Source organism: Rhincodon typus, chromosome 4, assembly GCF_021869965.1.
Source record: "Rhincodon typus isolate 14 chromosome 4, sRhiTyp1.1, whole genome shotgun sequence".
Taxonomy (NCBI): domain Eukaryota; kingdom Metazoa; phylum Chordata; class Chondrichthyes; order Orectolobiformes; family Rhincodontidae; genus Rhincodon; species Rhincodon typus.
Window position 1 is genome coordinate 14,695,960 of NC_063335.1, and position 22,317 is coordinate 14,718,276.

Consider the following 22,317-nt stretch of genomic DNA (forward strand, 5'->3'; position numbering starts at 1 on the left):
TTTGCTGTTTGTTCTTGTTCTATTGCCAATAAAAGTGGATCTGGAAAAACACAACACGTCAAACAGCATCCGAGGAGCAGGGGAGCAATCATTTCAGGTCAAAACCCTTCGTCATGACTGGGGAGGGGGAGGGGAGCCCAGAAATAAATAGACAGAGGGGGGTGGGATTGGAGGGGAGGGTAGGTGGGATGGAGATAGGTGGATGCAGGTAGGGGGTTATTGTGGTTGGTCAGTGGGAAGGGTGGAGCGGAAAGGTGAGTCAAAAGATGGACAGGTTGGGGGTGGAGAGATTTTGAAGCTGGTGAAATCAGTATTCAGGCAATTGGGCTATAAGCTGCCTAGGTGAAATATCAGGTATTGTTCCTCCTGTTCACATTTGGACTTGCTCTGACAGTGGAGGAAGCCAAGGATGGACATGCCACCAGGGGAATGGGAGGGAGAGTTAAAGGCAATGGCAACAGGAAGGTCAGGTTGGTTGGTGTGTGCCGCGCATAGACGCTCCGCAATCCAATCCCTGAGTCTGTGTTTGGCCTCTCCAAGATAAAGGATACCACATCGGGAGCAACGGATACAGTCAATGAGGTTAGATGAAGTGCAAATGAATCCCTGCCGGATTTTGATTAACGGGTTTGATCGACACCTTGGCACCAGGGAAAGCAATATATTTAAACAGATTGCAAATGTTTGGCCCGTGATGAGGTCTCTACCTGGGAATGGGCACCGCCAAATCTGAGAGGCTACATGATGGTCAAACAGACGGAGAGGCCAGAGTTTGAATTAGGTTTTGGACTGTGTTTCCAGGAGGGGGACTTTGACTGTTATTGCTACAGCATGAAGATTTGAAAGCTCCCTGCCTAACTTTCCATTGTTAGCTGTTGGAAGTTCAGAGAATAGAAATTAAGTTGATGAATTTTCCTTGCAGTTTTTTTTATTTCTTTATTCATTAACAGGATGAGGGCGTCGCTGGCTAGGCCAGCATTTATTGCCCATCCCTAATTGCCCAGAGGGCAGTTTAAAGTCAATCACATTGCTGTGGGCCTGGAGTCATATGTAGACCATACCAGATAAGGATGTCAGTTTCCTTCCCTAAAGGACACTTGTGAACCAGATGGGTTTTTCCTGACAATCAACAACAATTTCGCAGTCATCAGTAGATTCCTAATTCCAGATATTTTATGAATTCAAATTCTACCATCTGCCATGGCGGGATTCAAACCCGGGTCCCCAGAACATTATCTCGGTCTCTGGATTAACAGTTCAGTGATGATACCACTAGGCCATTGCTTCCCCCATGAAGTGAACTGGAAAGGTGACTCTGATCAACGCTTTCAGGAAATCACCCAAGGAACCTTCATATATGCCTGTGGAACAATACATTGTGAAAACCACTTGAGAAGTCTGGCCAGTTTTGTGATTTTTTGTTTAATTTTTCCCTTACATGTGTTTGTCTGCCTTTTGTATGAAAAGGGCTGCAAACAAAGTTTAATAGTGTAATTGATAAGCATTAAGTAGATTCCTTTGTTGTTTCATTTTGCTCTACTAAATTACTGTGTAGTTAATAAACTGCTAAGTCTTTTGTTTAAGCTACAAACCCAGTGACTGATTTGTTTATTCACAAAAGTCTGAGATTGGTTATTCAAAACATCTGGTTAGGAGCCATTGAGGTCAATTTTGAGAGTCTTTAAAGTTTTTAAATTCTACTTGTGCTGTGAATTCAGAGGTAGGGAGACTGATTTGTTTTGGCTATCTGACCCCATGTCATAACAATAAGCTATTGCAGTGGGTAGACTTTGCTGGAGAACATAAGGGACCATGTTTGTTTTCCCTTTGGATTGTTAACTGGAAAATTAAAGCCGGACTGCTTTGTAGTTATAAGTACTTGGAGAGCTTTTGCAATTTAAAAATCATGTAGTATTGCATGATTCATATTTCAACCACAAAGAAGCAGTGAGATGGAAACCTTTTCGAAGATAAAGTGGAACCAGGAATCTTTGAGATAAGGGAAAATTGCTAAAAAAAAAAATCTTTGGATTGATTGAGCTGCAGTTTGTTACAGGCCTGTGAATGCCTTTATACTCAGAGACATCCAGAAGCCTTTAACCAAGAAATCTCTCATCATCTTTCTCTGAGTAAGAAAGACAAAACTTGAAGACTCAGAAAAGAAACAGTTCTAATAAAAGCCAAGACCTACGCTCACCTAATTAGCTATTGATTTGAAGATCGATCCACCCTCTACAAATAACAACATATGTCACCATCACTAACAGAAAAATCAGAAAATATGTGAGAAACAACTCGTCTCACTCTTGTGGTTCGTACTTTTCAACTACAGAATTTGTTTTTCCCTGTTTACAATTTTCCATGGTAATATTTGTGTCAAACCGTCTGTTTTTGTGTGGTGTTATTCTTGATTGAATATTTTTGTTTGGAGTTCTAAAATGGTATAACTTAAGTTGCATTGTGGCAACATGTAATCCATTTTTGATTGACATTTATTTACAACGCATAGAGTTATCTATCTGTTAATCCTGATGTAAATTATTTTTGTCCTGAATAGCAACTAGTCAAAAAATTGGTCATCTTGTTGGCTTCATTGGGTAGCCAAACATGCATGATGGTTGTGGAATAGTGGGGCTCAATTAGTGGTACACTGTCCCAACTGATTAATAAGAAGGCACTGAAAGTCTTTGGTAATGGTGTGCAGCAAAGAAATCTCACAGACACAAACAATGAACAGCTCTAAAATTAAATATTTTTATTGGAAGAACAAAGCTCACTTTCAAAAATATGTACCAAAGCAAGACTTGAATACAACAAAGCAAAAGAAAAAAAATACAGATTGAGTAGAACCATCTTCTGTAGAAGATAAACATAATATTTTTCTCAGAACAGTTAGTGATCAAACATTATGGCATCAGTCATTTATGTCAATGGGTGTGTTATACTTTTTTTTATTTAGACAAGGGGGCAAGTGTCAGAATATTATCACATTGTGAATCTTGTCTGACAAAGCATTGCTTACAATCAACAAAAGTTAAATTAACAGATGGTACAAATAACAGTACATTTAACTTTAAAGGTATGCTTTAAGCAATCCTGTCAATTAGATTTATAGTATTTGATGTCCCCTTATATACTTCATAACCAAACATTTTCTATCCTGCATAGGAGGATCAGTTGTCTTCAATCAGGACTTAATTAACCTAGAGAGATTTCGCTTTTTGTTTATGTTGAAATACCAGTTTGCTCCTTAGCAGAAATAGATAGAAAGCTGGGTTAGTTTAAATATTTTTGACTGTGAAGCTAAAGAGAGTTCTGATTCAAAGCAATGACTAATTTGAGATGAAGTACAAGCCAAAGGATAGTAATTGAACCATCTATACCCACTGCACATGGTTTAGATTGATAAGTAAACACTTGCAACTGAATTGAGTCAGCTTGCTATATGGTACAGTGAGAACTATCTATTCCAAATTTAAGTCTGCTGTTAGAAACTGAAGTAATTTAGCAGAGATGAAATCCGGAAAAATGTCTGACCCTCTCACATTCCAAGGAACAATCTCCAATGATGTTAAAGGGTTTCAAATCAAGGAAGAATGAATTTCAATTGCAGAAATGAACAAGCTGGTTTCACCAATAATTCAATCATTAGGAGAGAAGGATAAAGCCCAAAATATCCAAGATGCAGAAATAATATGTATACATACTTAAGCTCAGATCTGCTGGCAGAATTTGTAATAAATTTCATCCACACAAGTTGAATGTTAGAGGCTACTATAAAGGGTGTAATGATAAAACATTGAGAAATACGTAATATGATCAAGCATAAAGCAAAATTCATGAATGGGAATTCATTTATGACAAACCTAGTAGAATTCTTTGAGGACATGACAAGTCGGATAGATAAAGGAGAAGCAGTGGATTAATATATTTGGAATTTCAGAAGGTGTTTGATGAGGGGCACACATTAGGCTTCTTAATAAGCTTAGAGCTCATGGTGTTGGGGTTAGTACATTAGCACGAATAGAGACTTGGCTAGCTAATAGAAGATAGAGAGATGGGGTAAATAGGGAATGTCAGGATGGCAACTTGTAATGAGTGGAGTACCACAAATAGCAGTGCTAGGGCATGAATTATTTTCAATATATATTGATGACTTGGATGAGGAAATTGAATGTACCATGGAGATGCAAAAATAGGTGGAGAAGCAAATACTGAAAATGATGCAAAGTGTCTGCAAAGGGAACTCAAAGACATCAAACAAGTGGGCAAAAACATGGCAGATGGAATACAATGTGGTGAAATGTGAGGTTATGCATTTTGGCAGGAAGGACAGTGGAGCTGAATAGTACTTAAATGAAGAAAGGCTGCAGAAAGCAACAGAAGAGCGATTTGGGGGTCCACATTCATGAATTACAAACAGCTAGCATCCAAATTCAGTGGGTAATAGGGAAGACAAATGGAATGTTGGCCTTTATTCAAAAGAAATGGAGTATAAATGTTGGAGACTAAACAAAAAGAAATAAAAGAACTGCAAATGCTGTAAATCAGGAACAAAAACAGATTTGCTGGAAAAGCTCAGCAGGTCTGGCAGTTCTGTGGAGGGGTACTGGACCCAAAACAGTAACTGATTTTTTTTTCACAGATGCTGCCAGACCTGCTGAACTTTTCCAGTAACTTCTACTTTTGTTCTTGTATAAAAGATGGAGGCTTTGTGAAAAAATATACACGGTGCTGGTGAGAGCACAGCTGGAATTTTATGTAAAGTTTTGGGCCCCTTAATTAAGGAAAGATATATTGATTTTTCAGGCAGTCCAGAGAAGGGTCACTAAGTTGAAACCAGGTATGAAGAGATTATCTATTGAGGAGAGATTGAGTGGATTGGGCCTGTACATATTAGAATTTTGAAGAATGAGAGACAATCTTTATGAAACGTACATGATTCTTAGGAGACTTGAAAGGGAGATATGGAGATGTTGTTTCCCCTTGTGGGAGAGTCTAGGGCCAAAGGGTATAATCTCAGAATAAAGGGTCACATATTTAAGGCAGATATGATGAGGAATTTCTTCTTTCAAAGGATAATGAATCTGTGGAATTCCTTAGCACAGAAGGCTGTTGATGCTGTGTCATTAATTGTATTCAAGGGTAAGACAGGCAGATCTCTAATTAGTAAGGGAATCAAAGGTCGTTGGGAAAAGGCAGGAGAGTGGAATTGAGGATTATCAGATCAGCCATGATCTCATTAAATGGCAGACCAACTTGTGTCACTGAATGGACTACTTCTGCTCCTACATCTTATGTTCTTATTAATATGGGATGAAGACAAGTCCATGGAAGACATCAAGAAGAAGAATAAACAATGTGTAATGATCCAAGGTACTGCTGAGAAGAAATTGCCTGCTATTGCCTTGACCGTGCCGACATCTATAAAGAATAGACATACAACACCCAAAGTCTTCATTGAAGGAAATACAAGAGGTTTAGAACAAACCAGTTCAAAAGACATCTATAGGCATCAGTCCAATTGAACTGCCTTATCTATAGACATTAGTTCAATTAAATTTTTCTGAAGAAGGGTCCAGATACGATGCTGCCTGGCCTGCTGTGTTCATCCAGCTCTACATCTCGTTATCTCAGATTCTCCAGCATCGGCAGTTCCTACTATTTCTCAGTCCAACTAAATTGCCTTCTACTTAACAAAATAACATTCTTCACATCAAAAAGAACACATTTGGGGTGAATATTGAAACCTCCAGATTATTTGAATGTGTAAAGGCAAGGAATTGGGGTTGGGGGGCAAAATATGAAGGAGTGGTGATTGTAAAAACTGTATTATGAGGTGGAATAAAGATGGGCACAATGTTCATGGGTTTGAAAGGGTTAATACTTGACTGAGTGCAGCAACCACTACTCACCTTTATAATTTCATGAGGACTTAGGCAGAGGAAGAAAAGTAGCTGTCGGAGAGTGTCATGAGGTTTATGTGTTTCCATCAGACTCTACACTAATGTATGATACATTCATAACACTTTTAATAATGCAGTTGTTTTCTCAACAAGACCCTCCTGGTCTGGCTAGAAGGGCAGTTATCTTCATGCACTTCATACAACCTGAGGCTTGAAACAACCCACATGTGCAATTTGCTGGCATAAACAATGCTGGTCAGTTGCCTATCCCCTCATATTTCTGCATTTAAACAAAGATTTAAGTTCTGAAGAAACATTTTTCAATGGAAGATAATAGAAGATGGTAGGTGAACTCAAATAGATGCTAATAGTGAGGAAACTGAAAATCAGCAGAGAATATCAATTATACTCAATCTTCTTTGAAGTTTTCATTTGAGAACATAATAGTCTGATGCCATAAAATGAAAGACATAATTCATACAGATATATTGACTTTATAATTAATTAAGTTGAGATTCTGGATAGATGTTTCTGGATTCAAAGTGAGTGTATACTGCAGTTGCATACGTTGGCCCCTTGTGAACATTCATTCTCAGCCATATCACAAAGAATGTTCAGAATCTCAAGTTAATTTTTATCATCACCACTTATTAATTTTATTTTTTATTTGTTCATGGGATGTGGGCATCAATAGCAACCCCATGCCCCAATATTTACTGTCCATCCCTAATTGCATTTTCAAGATTGAGCTGCCTTCTTGATCTGATGAAATGTGAGTTAGTTATTTCTGAGCAAGAGCCGTTTGTTAGCAATGCTGAATATCTAGCTGATAGGTCAGTTATTAACACAGGAACAAAAATAAAGTTGCTGGAAATCTCAGCAGGTCTGGCAGCATCTGTGAAGGAAAAAACAGAGTTAACGTTTTGTTTCCGGTGACACTTCCTCAGAACCCAATAGTTTGACTTGATTGGTTGATTGGTGAATAATTTGCCAAGTTCAGGTTATTGCATACCAAGCTTTTCCATTGTCTTCCAGACTTTACTACACGCGGACAGGTTGCCAAAGCATTGAAGAATGGCAACTCTGCCACCATGTTTAAAGAAAGTGTGTAAGGACAGTCCTAATAATTAACATTCTCCATCAATGACAGTGTTTCATCAGAATATCAGACGTTGTGCTGAATTACGTAAAACTCTGGTTAACCTACATCTCGAGTAATACTGTTAGTTCTGGTCACCGATCATGGTCATTTTTACAATAATTTAAGTGCCAGTAGCACAATCAGGAATGGAAAGTGATTTTTCAAGGCCAGAATTGGAAGTCAGTACATGAAAAATAAACAATTTGGTGCATCGAGAGAAAAGCATTAAAATGTTGTTAAAAATGCCAAATCAACACATCCTAATGATAAAAGCCACCACCTCACTTTAATAAGCTAGCCCAGCAGTTAACATATCAATGTCCAATTTGGAGACAGTGTTGTTAATATCGCTACCTGACTCACAACCAGAAAGGCCCTGAAAGTTTTCCCTAATAAAATTTCTTTCTTTACTGTTGAATATCCAATTGAATGGAACGCTGGACACTGTTATTATGCTCCATTTGGCTCTTCACTAACTTGTACATTATACTGAGTATTTATTTCATTTGATGGAGATTTGTTTTACTGTCGTCAATTATATCTCTAATGAGGAAAAGACATAGAATGCCCTGTTACATTAACATAAAATTGCTCCTTTAAAATCTATCCAAAACATTTTTAACATTGTCTGATTCAGTGGTAATATTTAATTGCAAGTTTTCTTTATTCATTTTCTTTGAGTTTTGTTACACAGGCAACAGAAGCCCTTTGTAGCCAGTAATAGAAGAGACTAGCTATCATTTGATAATATGAGTAATTCAGAATTGGGAAAAACAAATGACAATGAACTTTGAACATGTATATTGCATCCACCTTCACAAGAAAAGCATAAAATACCTCCCCAGAATAATAGAAAAGTAAGGGGCAAAAAGGAGTGAAGAGTTAAACACATGTCATTCGAAAAATATGTGAGGAAAATTGCAGGATCAAAGCGGACAGGTCACCTGGGTCTGATAACCTGCACCCTAGCAGCTTAGAAGAATTGGCTGGAGAGATAATTGATGCAACAGGTGAAATATTCTAAAATCCCTCATTCTGAAAATATCTGAACTAATTGAGGAGCCACAAACATAGCATCTTTATTCAAGAAAAGAGGGAGATAGAAAGCAAGAAATGGTAAGCCAGTTAGTCTAACATCTGTCTTTGGGAGAATGCTGGAATTGACTTTAAAGAAAGTAGTGGTAAGGCATTTTTAAAAAAATCACAGATGATGTAACAAGCAGGGTAGATAAAGGGAAATCAGTCAATGTAGTGTATTTGGATTTCTAAAAGGCATTCAATATACCTAATGAAATACTGCTGCACAAAATAATGCCTTTTGATGTTGGTGATATAATAGCATGGTTGGAGGTTTGGCTAATAAACAGGATGGAGAGTGTTGGGGCAAATTGATTATTTTCAGCTCTGCTAATATTAACCAGTAGAATACTACAAAGATTTGTGCTGGGGCTCAACTCTTTACCATCCATGTTAATGACATGGATGAATGGATCAACTATATTAAAGCCACATTTATTGATGATATAAAACTTGGGAAGAAAACAAGCGATAAGGAAAATCCAAAGCATTTGCGAATGGCTATAAGTAGGCTCGTTGAGTAGTCAGAAGTTTAACGGGTGGAGTATAAAATGGGAAAATGAGGTTGCCCACATTAACAGCAAAAACAGTAAATAGAGTTTTATTTCTTTGGAGAGACAATACTATGGTGACTTGGGTGTTCTGGCACACAAAAGGTTACATACAGGTGTAGAAAATAACTAGGAAAAGGATGAAAGATTAGATAGTTTCTTGGGGAGCAGTAATAGTATCCCTACCTCTGAGCCAGGAGGCCTGGGTTCATGTCCTTGTTCCAGAAGTGAGTCATTACATAAAAACTGAAAGAACTGTGGATGCTGCAAATCAGAGACAAAAATAGAAATTGCTGGAAAAACTCAGCAGGTCTGGCGGCACCTGTGGAGAGAAATCAAAGTTAACATTTTGGGTTGAGTGACACTTGCTCAGAACTGATGGTAGCCAAGAAAATGTGGGTTTATATTGCAGAATAGAGCCCAAAGAGAGAGAAGAGCAATTAGATAGACAAAGGAGTGGATAGCGATCTAGCTAGGGGTACGGATATCATGTGGATAGCAGTTAATGGAGACTTTTAGTGGCTAATAATGGGTGATGTGTATTGGCAGACAAATGATAACAGGGCTTGGTTTGTGGGAGTTGAGGTAATGACGTGGGAGAGCTCAAGCCCTTAAGTTATTGAACTCAATATTGAGTCTGGAAGGCTGTAGGGTACCGAGGTGGATATGTCATAACGTCCCTGACCAGATTAATTTTATAAAAATAGAGGTAGTGGTTCTTGTGGCACAGTGGTAGTGTCTCTACCACTGAGGCAGGAGGCCAGGTTCATGTCTCACCCGTTTCAGATGTGTGCAATAACATTTCTGAACAGGCTGATGAGAAAATATCTGGAAAAAAAAGTAGTAGTGTTAAGTTTTTAATTCACTGAAAACCACAAATTATACGCAAGGGAGGCAGAGGTAAAACTCTGAATAGCATTACTGTATCTCAGATGCTCACACCTCCAGCTGATTCTAAACTGAGTCCGCTGATTGGCCCCTTGCAGGTCACCTGACCAGCTGTCTTAAAGGGGCAGTACCCCAACTGTAGCTATGGAAAGTAAGGAGTTCTTGTGGCACAGTGGTAATACCCCTACCTCTGTCACAGGTGAAATTGTATATGCCCAGATGAATCACTGTAGCTATTTTTAATGGTCATGTTCTACCTCTTGCTTTTGGAATAAATGCTTTGTTTCCGAAATATAAGTGTAAAGTGTCTTACCCCTTTATTACTATTAGGTGTCATGTTGTAATGTTAATGTATTTTTAATGCAATGAATCATTGTAGGCATCAGTCCTTTTAGAGGTAAATCAACCCTTAAATTGGCAAGCCCTGCATTGCATTGTTTCTCCAGAACAGAAGACAGCATTATGCAGTGAACAATGTTACAGCAAATCCTGTTTCCCATTGCTGTCATCTTTTCTACTGGAATTATTTTGGATATAGATGATTTAGAAAAATACACTGAGTTTTGACATTTGAAAGAACACAATTATACAGGTAGTAGCCAACTGCCTGATCCCAAATTGATTGGCAAACATTCTGCATTGACATAAATATGATTACCTTCTGTTTTTACTTCCTTTCCAGAGAGCAGTGTATTGTTTGGATAGCTGTCACCTTTCTGAATGCTTCACTGTATTTCTAATGCTAATAGATTTCAAATGCAATTAAGATCTTACATTAATCTGAGAAGGAAAGACAGTTTCAAGTGGTTGTAACAATAGATTGTGTTTTCACTGTGTTTTATACTTTGTTGAACCAAGATAATATGATTCGAGGTATTCCAATCTTTTCATGAATGTGTTCATTCATAGAATGTATTTCCTCTTAGTATCTTTGATATTATTTTATTAGATGGTTGGCTTCCTCATCCCCACTTCTCAAGGAGTGTAAAACATTTATAGTTGATAGTGCATAGATTCCGAGGACTGTTGATGGTGAACAGTGAGCAAACACCTATGAAGGTACTTTGGGAGTGATCTGAGCGGGCATGATAGATAAATGTAGACATAGAGGTGGGAGAGGGGGTTTGAGGAAGGATGGGCTGGCGTGGAGGAGTGGATTCAGGGTGATGATTGAAGTTTTTGGGCCTTTTAAACACTGTTAAGACCTGGTATGGTATGGTGGACTACTGAAGTGGGGCTTATAACCAGCCTCTTCTGCACCTACACTCCTCATGCACATCAGCACAGCTCACAAACCCCACTCCAAATCTGACCCAAGAAAGACAAAAATGGTGCATAGAATCACTCATGGGTTGAGTGCACGGTTCTCATCCCATAAAAACAATGTGCGGATTAGGTTTTGGGGAACTCTGAGGAGTATTCAGTGCAAGGAATATTTCATTTAAAACAGAGATAAGAAAGACTTTCCTTTGTTAAAGTGCTGTTAGCTTTTGGAATTCTCTTCTCATAATTTAGTTGAGGTTGGATCTATTCATTTGATATATTTAATGTATCCATCCATTGAATATATTCAAGGCTGAGTGAGACAGACGAGAGAGGTTGACAAGAAGGGTCAAAGGTTTTAGTGTAGGAAAGTGACCTCAATCAAACTAGCCATGGTCTTTTGAATGGCAGAATAGCTTTGTTTAGCTGACAGACCTCCTCTTGCTCCCACGTGTTATGATCTTACGCTGCTCCCCCTTGACATCTGTATATATTTAGTTTCTAATTGGGGTCATGAGTAGGAATCTGACTGAATGAAATTCCTGACCAAGATCATTGGAGTGGAAATCGTGCATTCTATGTCTTAAATGATACAGGCAGCATCTTCTGCTGTGTAAAAAAATCTATTTTTAGAACACACTTAATAAAAAAAATTGGTAGCATGAAGCTGATAATGAGATTCATTGCTCTCTAAACATCTCATGCTTTCAGTGTTGGCAGCTAGAGAGATTGAAGTCAGTCAGAAACACTTGGAGAATGCAACAAATGTACGTGTGCACTGCATAGGTTTCATTTAGTCATACACATTTAATTTAAGTTGTACCATACCTTTACCTTCGGATACATTATTTGCTTCAAGGGTGTCTAACTCAGTGTGGTTTAGAAACAGCCCTTAACATGTTTTAATTTTCCTTTAACTGCTCCAATTATCTGCTAGTTATGTTCATATACGTCGTACACCTTGCTGCAGAACAACATATTTGTTTGTCAACTGCTTGGTTAGTGCTGAGGCAAGGTCAATTTCTCAGAAAGTGCATTACATCTGCTGGGTCAGTCTCATTATTCATGTATCAGTTATTATGTGCTACTTGTTCGGATCAATTGATTATCTCTTCAATTTCTAGGGTAGTGAGGAATAAGATGAAAGGAGCAATGCCAGGTACAAACGTCAAAACTGTCTTTGCATTCTGACCATAGAGGATAGTCCATCCTACTTCACAAGCAGAAGGACATATGCATGTAGAGATTATAAGACCATACAATGTAGGAATCAAAGTAGGCCATTCATACAAATGAGTTTGTGCCATCATTCAGCAAGATTAAAGCTGAACTAACTGTCTTCAATTTGACTTTCTTGCCTCTCGCCTAGAGTATTGGATTCCCTTACTGATAAAAAAAACTATCTATATGAGCCTGAAATATATTCACAATCTAGCCTCTACAGCCCTCTACAGTAAAGAATTCCATATTCCAAGAGAATATGAGGTGATGCATTTTGGAAGGTCAAGTACAGGTGGAATGCAGAGGGGTCTGGGTGTGCGGGTCAGCAAACCACTGAAGGTGGCAGCGCAGGTAGATAACACAGTAAAAATGGTCTATGGCATGCTTGCCTTAATTGGAAGGGGCATTGAGTATAAAGATAGGTAAGTTATGCTACAGCTTTATAGATAGCTCGGCCACAGTTGGAATATTGCGCACAGTTCTGGTCACCACACTACTAGAAGGATGTAGATGCTTTGGAAAGACTACAGAAAAGGTTTACCAGAATGTTGCCTGAGAGGGAGGATTTTAGCTATGAAGAAAGGTTGGATAGACTGGGTTTTTTTTCGTTGAAACGTATGAGGTTGAGTGGCGACCTGATAGAAATTTATTACATTCTGAATGGCATGGATTTTGTGGAAAGTGTGAGGCTTTTTTGCAGGGTGGAGGGGTCAATTAGTAGGGGACACAGTTTCAAGGTGCAGGGGGTAAAGTTTAAAAGAGATGTGTGAGGCAAATTTTTCACACAGAGGATGATCAATGCCTGGAACTAGCTGCCAGAGAAGGTGGCAGAAGCAGATACAATAACAGCATTCAAGAAGCACCTGGATGATTACATCAATAGGAAGGGAATGGAGGGATTGGACTCTGTAAGTGAAGATAGTTTTAGTATGGAAGGGCAAAATGCCTCAGCACTGGCTTGGAGGGCTGAAGGGCCTGTTCCTGTTCTGTATTGTTCTTTGTTTGAGAAGAACTTCATCATCTCTGTCCTAACCAGGCAGTCCCCTACCCCAGAGAAATAAGCTCCCATCATCTACCCCTTTAAATCCCCTAAGAATCTTGGTTCAACATGTTTGCCTCTCATTCCTCTCAACTCCAATCAATAGAAACCCAACCTACTCAATCTTTCCTCATGTGACCAACCTTTTTACTTGTGATCAACCGAGTGAACCATCACCAGACTGTGTGTAATGTCACTAAATCTTTCCTTAGTTGAGTGGATCAAAACTGTTCACAAAATACTAGTTATGGTCTAACTAACACCTTGCATAGTTTTAACAAAACTTCCCTATTTTTGGAACACATTTCCTTTAAAATAAAGTCCAACACTCCATCTGCCTTCCCTGTTAACTGTTGAACTCGTGTGCTTTTTTTTTGTTTGTACAAGGACCACCAAATTCTTTTGTGTTTTGTTGGACAGTTACAGAGACCAAAGCCCTTCAAATTTGTCCAGGAAGCTTTCCCTTTCCCTGATGTGTTTCCATGCCTGAGGCTCAGATTCCAGTTCCTCAACTCTGATGCAAAGTTCCTTGAGCTGCCAATACTCTTTCCAGATGTCATAGATCATAGAATCCCTACAGTGTGGAAACAGGCCCTTCGGCTCAACAAGTCCACACCAACCCTCAGAGCATCCCATCCAGACACATCCCCCTATAACCCACCTAATTCACTCATCCCTGAACACTACGGGCAATTTAGCATGGCCAATCCACCCAGCCTGCACATCTTTGGCCTGTGGGAGGAAACCAGAGCAAACCCATGCAGACACGGGGAGAATGCGCAAACTCCACACAGACAGTTGCCCAAGGGTAGATTTGAACCCGGGTCCCTGGCGCTGTGAGGCAGCAGTGCTAACCACTGAGCCACCGTGCCGCCGTGATGTGGGTCACCTTGGTGCCCAGCACGTTCCACAAGCTGTAGCAGCAATACATCACTGGTCCCGCCTTCACTACTGTATTTGACAGAATTAATTAGTTAATTGGTTACACTGAATGCCTTGCTCTTTGCACATTCTTGCAATTTCTTTCAGAAAATGTCTTTTAAACAATCTAATATTTAATAAGCTATTTTTAAGATTGGTGACAAAAAAATACAGTGACCTAAATGCAAACTAAAGATCTTGCTTTTACTTTAAAGACTGGAAATGTTCGCCAATCCTCCTCACCAATTAACTGTTCTCCCTGCATTCATTGGGGTTCATGATGTTATCCCATTGCTGGTATTGTTGAAGGCGGATTTCATGATCCGTGCCTTTTATCTTATCCCACATACGTCTCACTTCAGAACACTGACTTCTGTCAGTGAACTTAAGTTAAACCACTTTTGTCTGCCTTTGAACCAAATTGCCATTTGGAAACAAGTTATGATTTAGTGAGCTGGCCCTCACATAAATATGCATAACTTTGCAATCAAATCTGATAACTTTTTCTACCACATAAGTTGCCCTTTCAGTTGACCTTGTACTTTTAATCCATGAAGTCTGGAACTACAAAATTAGGCTCTGCAGTGGCTAATTCATTCCTCCATCACAGATACTCAGTAGCAGTAGTGTGCACTGCAGAAATTCATCAAGATTCTTTAGACAATATGTTCCAGATCCATGACCACTGCGAGGTAGTTGGACAAGGGCAGCATTGACCTGGGAATACTGCTATCTGCAGGCTCCTTTCCAAGCCACGCACCATTCTGACTTGGATATATATTCCTACTCCTGCAGTGTCGCTGGGTGAAAATCCTGGAACACCCTTTAACAACGCTGTGAGTGTTTCTACACCACAAGTACTACATAAGTTCGAGAGCACCGCTCACTGCCAACTACTGAAGGGAATTGGGGATGGTCAGGAAATGTTGGCTCAGCCAGCTAAACTCGCATTAACCAAAATAATTTTTCTTTAAAAACCACTATGAGCAGGCAGCATGCATGTAACTAGACTAAATGTGACACAATGAATATCACTGAGCTATCATTGGAGTGCTGATGCCCCAGTTCTGGTACCTAAACCATTTGAGGAGAATGCTTCACAACTTTGCAAAGTGTGAGTCCTGCTTTGTGGAGCCCAATTGTATTCTCCCTTTTTAAGTGTATAGCCCTTGCATGAAATGTTTCGCAACAGCATGAGAAGAAGGAAGAAGGAGACGAAGAAGAAGGGACAGTATAGCTGACACATTCACATTCTCCTGAAAGCTAACTGTGATTGCTTTGACAGATTCTAATTGTCTGAAATAAAACCCAGATCATCGTTGCTACAATACTTCGGACCTTTACTATTTCTCTTTTGGCCATTATCCTGAAATTTTAAAAAATCCCACAAAACAGCCATTCCATTCCAGACTTATCCATAAAACACACAATTTCCTCTTCAAAATTCAAATAATCTCCCTTATGCATGTGTGGGGAAATTCAAGTATGCTTGATGAATGGCCTGGCTTGCAGTCATTATGTGGCCTCTATTTTTGCTGTAAGTGCCTTTGTGATCAGTCTTTAGCAAGAGTGGAATGTAGCCCCAAAGTGGTCATTAATTACCTACTTAAGGCCTCAATCAGGTCAAAGCTTCTTGACGCCTCCTCCAAACCCTTGTCAAAGTGTATAGCTGGTAGATGTGAGCATAAAGTCCAGACCAGATTATTATCATAAAAGTGTGCTATTTCTGTATATTAGGTTATTGATGAAGTCAATTTATCATTTCAATCCTGTTTGCCACCAATTCTACCGGCATAGCTATGAAACAAAGCCAGTGACCATGTGTTCAATAGGTTTGTTTCACAGACTTTAATGGAGCTAAAGCTTTTAGAACAGTCTTACAATTCAAAAGTCTTTGACTGAAATGTGAAGTCTGTAATTTTAGACTGGCGATTAATCAATCGGTTTACTTGACATAAAAGGTTGCATTTCTGCCTCAGTCGTTTAATCCTTAATTTACAAGTTTTTGATGAATCAACAAAAAAAACCTCCACATCTAGTATGATGAAAAAAAAACTGTGAATCACTGTGTTTTCATCCTTTCCTTTGACTCCTTTTAAGAAATGTGAGCTGATTTATTTCAAATAACAATTGCATTATATTACAAATTCCATACTTATTTCTTAAAAATTTGTTAACAGGTACAATAAGAGAAAATAAAACAGAAACCAGAGAGGAGTATAGAAATTGGGCAGGGGGGAGTAGGATCTCAATAAAAAAACTGAAGAGAAAACAGGGGGTATGAGAAAATACTGGCAGGTAAGAGTAGGGCTTATTAGGGACCAAGGGGGCAGTCTGTGCATGAAGCCAGAGTGTTAAATGAGTACTTCGCAGGTGTCTCAGGGAGAAGAAGAATGCAAGTACAGAATTATAGAAGATGGGCTGTGAATTTCTTTAGCAAACCCATCTAAGAAGTGAGGAGATATTGAAAGTTTTGGCAGAGCTGGATGAGTTGTCTTCCAGGCTCCTGTGGCAGATGAGGGAATAAATTTATGGAGCCCTGACACAAATTTTTCAAACAACTCTAGCCACAGGGGAGGTGCCAGAGAACTGGAGGACAGCTAATGTTGTTCCACTTGACAAGAAGGATGACAGAGATGGACCAGACAACTATAAACTATTAAGTCTACCATCAGTGGGAGGGAAGCTATTGGAAAAAATGGTGAAAGTGAAAATTAATCTCCTTAGAAAGATAAGGTTTGATCAGAGATAGTCAGCACGGCTTTGTCAGAGGGACATCAATCTAGTGGAATTTTTTGAGGAGATGACCAATTCTTTAGATGAAAGTAGGGCTGTTCATGTAGTCTATATGGATTTCAGCAAGGCCTTTGACAAGGTCCCACATGGGAAACTGATAAAGAAGGTGGGAGCTCATGAAATCCCGGGTAACATGGCAAGATAGATCCAAAATTGGCAGAGAGTCGTGGTACAGACTGTTTGTGTGACTAAAGACCAATAGCGTACTACAGATATCAGTGCTGGTCCCTGATTGTTTGTTATATTCACAAATGATACAGGCGAGAATGCGGAGGGATGATGCAAAATGATGCAAAAATTGGCTGGGTGGTTGAAAGTGAGGAGAAAGGAGGAGAGAAACAGATTGACCAGATGGGCAGTTTAGTGACAGATGGAATTTAATTCTCATAAATGTGAGGTAACGCAATTTGGAAGAAGGAAAAAGACAGGGGAGCACTCAACGAATGGCAAGACACTAGGTAGCTTAGAGGAACAGAGGAATCTTGAGGTATTTGTCCACAGGTCGCTGAAGGTGACAGGACAGATTAATAGGGTAGTTAAAAAGGCATATGGAACACTTGCCTTTATCAATTGTGGCATAAGTTCTCAGAGCATAGAGGTCATGTTGGAGCTGTACAGAACTTTGGGTTGACCACAGCTGGAGTACTATGTGTATTTTTGTTATCTGCGCTATAGGAAGGATGTGTTATACTGGGTGGGGCAATTGAAAAGGATATTGCGATGAAGAGAGGCTGGATAAACTCAGATTATTTTCTTTGGAGAGGGAAGATTGAGGGGGAACCTGACAGAGATGTATAAACCATCAGGGGAATGGACAGAGTGAATAGAAAGCAGATGTTCTCCTTAGTCTAATGGTCAATATCAAGGGAGCATAATTTTAAAGAGAAAGGCAGGAGGTTGAGTGGGAGTTTGAGGATAAGACTTTTCACCCAGAGTGTGGCAAGAGTCTGGAATGCACTCCCTGGGAAGGTTGTTGGGGCAGAAAACCTCACAATCTTTAAAAAATATATGGATGAGCACTTTTGTAGTGTCACAACATTCAAGGCTGTGGGCCAAGTGCAGGAAAGTGGGACTATTGTAAATAGTTGTAGTACAGACTCGATGAGACAAAGGGCTTCTTCTCTATGATACTATAATTCTACGTCGAGATGATAGAAGTTGGATAGCTCAAGGAAGGCAAACTGAGCGAAGCAATTGCAGGGATATTGGAATTATGACAATAAAGGCTATACTAAAGGATTCTGAAGGGTCCTAAATGAATAAGGGAATTGGACCTTCGTCTCATGTACCCACGGAATCACTTGCCAACCACATTCAGACACAGGCTCATGCAATATGGATGTATGACCAGCTCCTCGACAAGCAATGGGACATTTGACAAGAAAAGCAGTGTTAAAAGCTAAGAGGAATCTATATGAAATTGGAATAAGACCAAGAATCATATTAGCTGCTTAATTAGATTAATACCTTGTAATTACTTCTAGCTTTCCATATTCCCTCTAGAATATTATTGAAGAGTAGCTAATCTTAAACAGACAGACTGTGTTTCCCTTGGATGCATTTTCACATATTTATCCTTTCCATTTAACAAAACTGCAGGCTTTTCTGAGACCAATGTTGCTTCCTACAGCAGCACTTTTTCCAAGACTAACCTTATGCATTTCAATTGAATTTAAATCTAGCTTCTTTGCTCAACTTCACCATTAAATTTTTGAAACCAAGATGTTTCTCCATCAATCCCTATAACCTTTTGACTCAAAGGCCTTAATCTCAAATAAGATCAGCGTTACTAATCTAAAAGTACTTATCAGCACTAATATGACTCAGAATTCTAACTCTTAAATATAGTTTGAAAAGTATTTTAGAAAATGTTGAAATTACAACCCTGTATAGTCTCAGTCATAAAGACTGATGACTTACTGGTGCATAACATTGTCTGCCTTCTACTCTGTCCATGTCCAGACTACTCAATTCATTGATAAATTTGCTAAACTCTGCCATCTATATTCTAATTTGTATTCTCATCTTCTGAAGGGCTTTTGCAGCACAAAGGTAGAGTCTTGACCCTTGAGCCAGGAGACCAGGTTTGAGATTCCCCTGCTCCATAGATGTGTTATAAGATTTCTGAACAGATTGATTAGAAAAAATATCTAATTCCTGCTGACACATCACTTATGCCTTTATTTACCTCAGTGATTCCTGGTCCTCCAAAATGATTTCAAATTCTCAATGTCTTTACCCTTACATACCTCTGTCATTTACATTCAGCCCAATAGTCGGAACCTTGCTTCCCATTCTCTTTTCTATACTTAGGCTTTTTTTGAACATCCCCTCTCACTACAACCATTCTTCTCTGTAACTTGCATCTTATCATCACCATTATCAGGAATTCCATTTGAAACTCTTCTACCTTTCTATATTCAAAACTCCTTCGCCCGTTTCTTGGTCCAAAATCTGGCCAATCTTCATCACTTTCCCTTTTCCAGCCAAACATCCATTTTTTATGTGATAATGCTGCTCTGAAGTGAATTGTAACGTTTATTTTATATCAAATTTAAATAGAATATGCCAAGAAAAAAAATGGATGTACGGATCCTCACTGATGAAAGAGCTCAGCATTCACAGCAATCTTCAGCCAGGAGTACCGAGTAGATAATCCATCTCAGCCTCCTCCAGTGGTCTCCATTATCACAGGTGCCAGTCTTCAGCAAATTTGATTCACATCATGTGATATCAACAAATGGTTGTGGTCACTGGATACTGCAAATGCTGTGGGCCCTGACAAAATTCTGGCAATAACACTGAAGACTTGTGCTCCAGAATTGCCGCTCCCGTAGTCAAACTGTTTCAACACTGATATTTACTTGATTTTGTGCAAAACTGCTCAGGTATGCCCTGTATACGAATCCACTCTTGATCATCAGTAGAGTCGTAGAAGGTGCCATCAACAGTGCTATCAAGTAGCACCTGCACAGCATCGGGGACAGAATGTCTGCTGGTTGGAGTCATATCTGGCACAGGAAGATGGTTTTGGTTGTTAGAGGTCAGTCATCTCAGCTGCAGGACATCTCTGCAGGAGTTCCTGAGGCTAATGCATAGGCCCAGCCATCTTTAGCTGCTTCATCAATGACCTTCCCTCCATCGTTATGTCTAAAGTAGAGATGTTCTCTGAAGATTGCACAATGTTCAGCACCTTTTGCGACTCCTCGGAGACTGAAGCAATGCATGTTCAAATGCAACAAGATCTGGGCTCACAAGTGGCAAGCAACATACATGCCAAACAAATGCCAGGCAATGATTCTTTTCAATTAAAAAAAAATCTAACCACCATCCCTTGATATTCAATGGTGTTATAATCAATGAATCCCCCACTGTCAACATCCGATAAATATTGTGACTACAAGATCAAATCAGAGGCTAGGAATTCTGAAGCCAGAAGCTCATCTCCTGAGTCCCCAAAACATGTCCACTATCTACAAGGCACAAGTCCATAGTGCAATGGAATACTGTACACTTGTCTGGATGGGCCGAGTTTCAAATACATTAAAGAAGCTTAACACCATCCAAGACAAAGCAGCCTGCCTGATTGGCACTACATCCACAAACATCCACTCCCTCCACCACCAATGCTCAGTAGCAGCACTGTGCATTATCTACAAGATGCACTGCAGAAATTCACCAAAGATCCATAGACCAAACTTTACAAACCCATGACCACTTCATCTCGAAGATCTAGGGCAGCAGATGCAAGGCAACACCACCACCTGAAAGTTCCCTTCCAAGCCACTCACCATCCTGACTTGGAAATGTATCGCTGTTCCTTCACTGTAACTGGGTCAAAATACTGGAATTCCCCCCACCCTCCACAGACATTGTGGGTCTACCCACAGCACAGACTGCAGCGGTTTAGGAAGGCAGTTCACTACCACTTTCTCAAGGCTTGGGATAGGCAATGAACTCTAACAAACAAGCAATAACTATATCCCATGAATCTTTATCCTTAACTTTCCCCTCAGGTCTTCATCACTATCCCATCCTTTTTTCTCCTACCCTCTTTCCCTTCACCACTATAATTATCTTTCCTGTTTTCCCATAAGAAACTTCTAAAGTTCCTTTCAATGCCCTATCCTGCCCTCTCAACTTCCTATCCTCCCTAAATGCTGCCCTTAACCCCTAGGTACCCTAACCTTTCATTCTGCTTCATCATAATATATGAAGCTGGCAACACCTTTTGAAATTCCTGTCAGATGGTCCTGCCTTCAAACATGTTGTTCTTTTCTCTCATAGTTCACATCACCATTGAGCTAGCTGGTCCTGCTTCCTGAAAATTGCAGGGAATCTGACAAGCCTGCTTTCACAAATGGCCCAGCAATATCTGGACATCTGGATGTGGGGTTGAGAACCCCACATTGTTTACGCTGATCAAAATTTCCAGCAACTGGAAAGCAGCAGGAATTCTGATGTTGGGTTCCACCCATCATTCTTCAAACCCACCCTACATGGTGCCCAACCTCATCAACCCAGCCTAGTGACAGGACACAAAAGTGTGGCCAAAATAGTCTGCAAAGGAATAGAGATAGGTGAGGTCAGTGGGCAGAAATTTAACGAGCGTGAGTATGATGTGGAAGAATGTGAAACTGTTCACACCTGTGAGAAGAATCTTAGGGCAGAATATTATTTCAGTGGACACAGACTGCAGAATGATGTGGTACAGAGTGATATTGGTTTCATTGGGACATATAAACTAACGTGCCGGTACAGCAAATATCAGGAGGGCAATTGGAATGTTTGTTTTAGTGCAAGGAGGCCAGAGAATAAAAGTTGAGAAGCATTACTACAACAGTGCAAGAAATTTTTGAGATAGCACTTGAAGTACTGTACACAGAGCTGGTCTCCTTATTTCCCTGAAGGACAAATATACTTGCATCAGAAGCAGTTCTGAGAAACTTCACTTGACTAATTCCTGGTATAAGTCTGATGGGGAAAGGCTGATCTGGTTGGGCTTGTACTAATCGGTGCTTAGAAAAATGAGAAGTGATCATATTAAATCATGGATTCTGAGTTACGAAGTAGATGCTGAAAGAATGTTTCCCCTTTTGGTGGATTCTAGAACTGGGGACACATTTCAGATTAAAACAAATTAATTTGCCTCCAATCTAAGATAGAGATAGGAGGAAATTTTTCTCTTTGAGGACAGTTAATCTCTGTAATTTATTTACCTCAGAAGGTAAAGTAGTCTGCGTCACACATATTCCAGGCTGAGTTCGACAACGATTATTAGTGACAAGTAGCAAAGAGGAGTTGAGGCTACAATCAAATTAACCATGATCTTATTTAATGTTGGAAGAGGCTTGAGGGTCCAAATAACCTACTCCTGCTGCTACTTCTTAAATTTTTATCTGGTGAATGCTAAGGAATCTGACTAACTAGCTGTAATCTTTGTAGTTCACAACCTGAGCTAATAACAGAATAAGTATTGTAGTGTGAGACAACAAGGTGCAGGGCTGGATGAAC

General features: G+C 39.6%; 1 protein-coding gene across 1 annotated transcript in view; it reads left to right on the forward strand.

Annotated features, from left to right (window-relative positions):
* csmd3b (CUB and Sushi multiple domains 3b) overlaps positions 1-22,317 on the forward strand; it is a 1,719,816-nt gene that overhangs the window by 1,056,038 nt on the left and 641,461 nt on the right. The gene's annotated exons all lie outside the window — the stretch shown is intronic.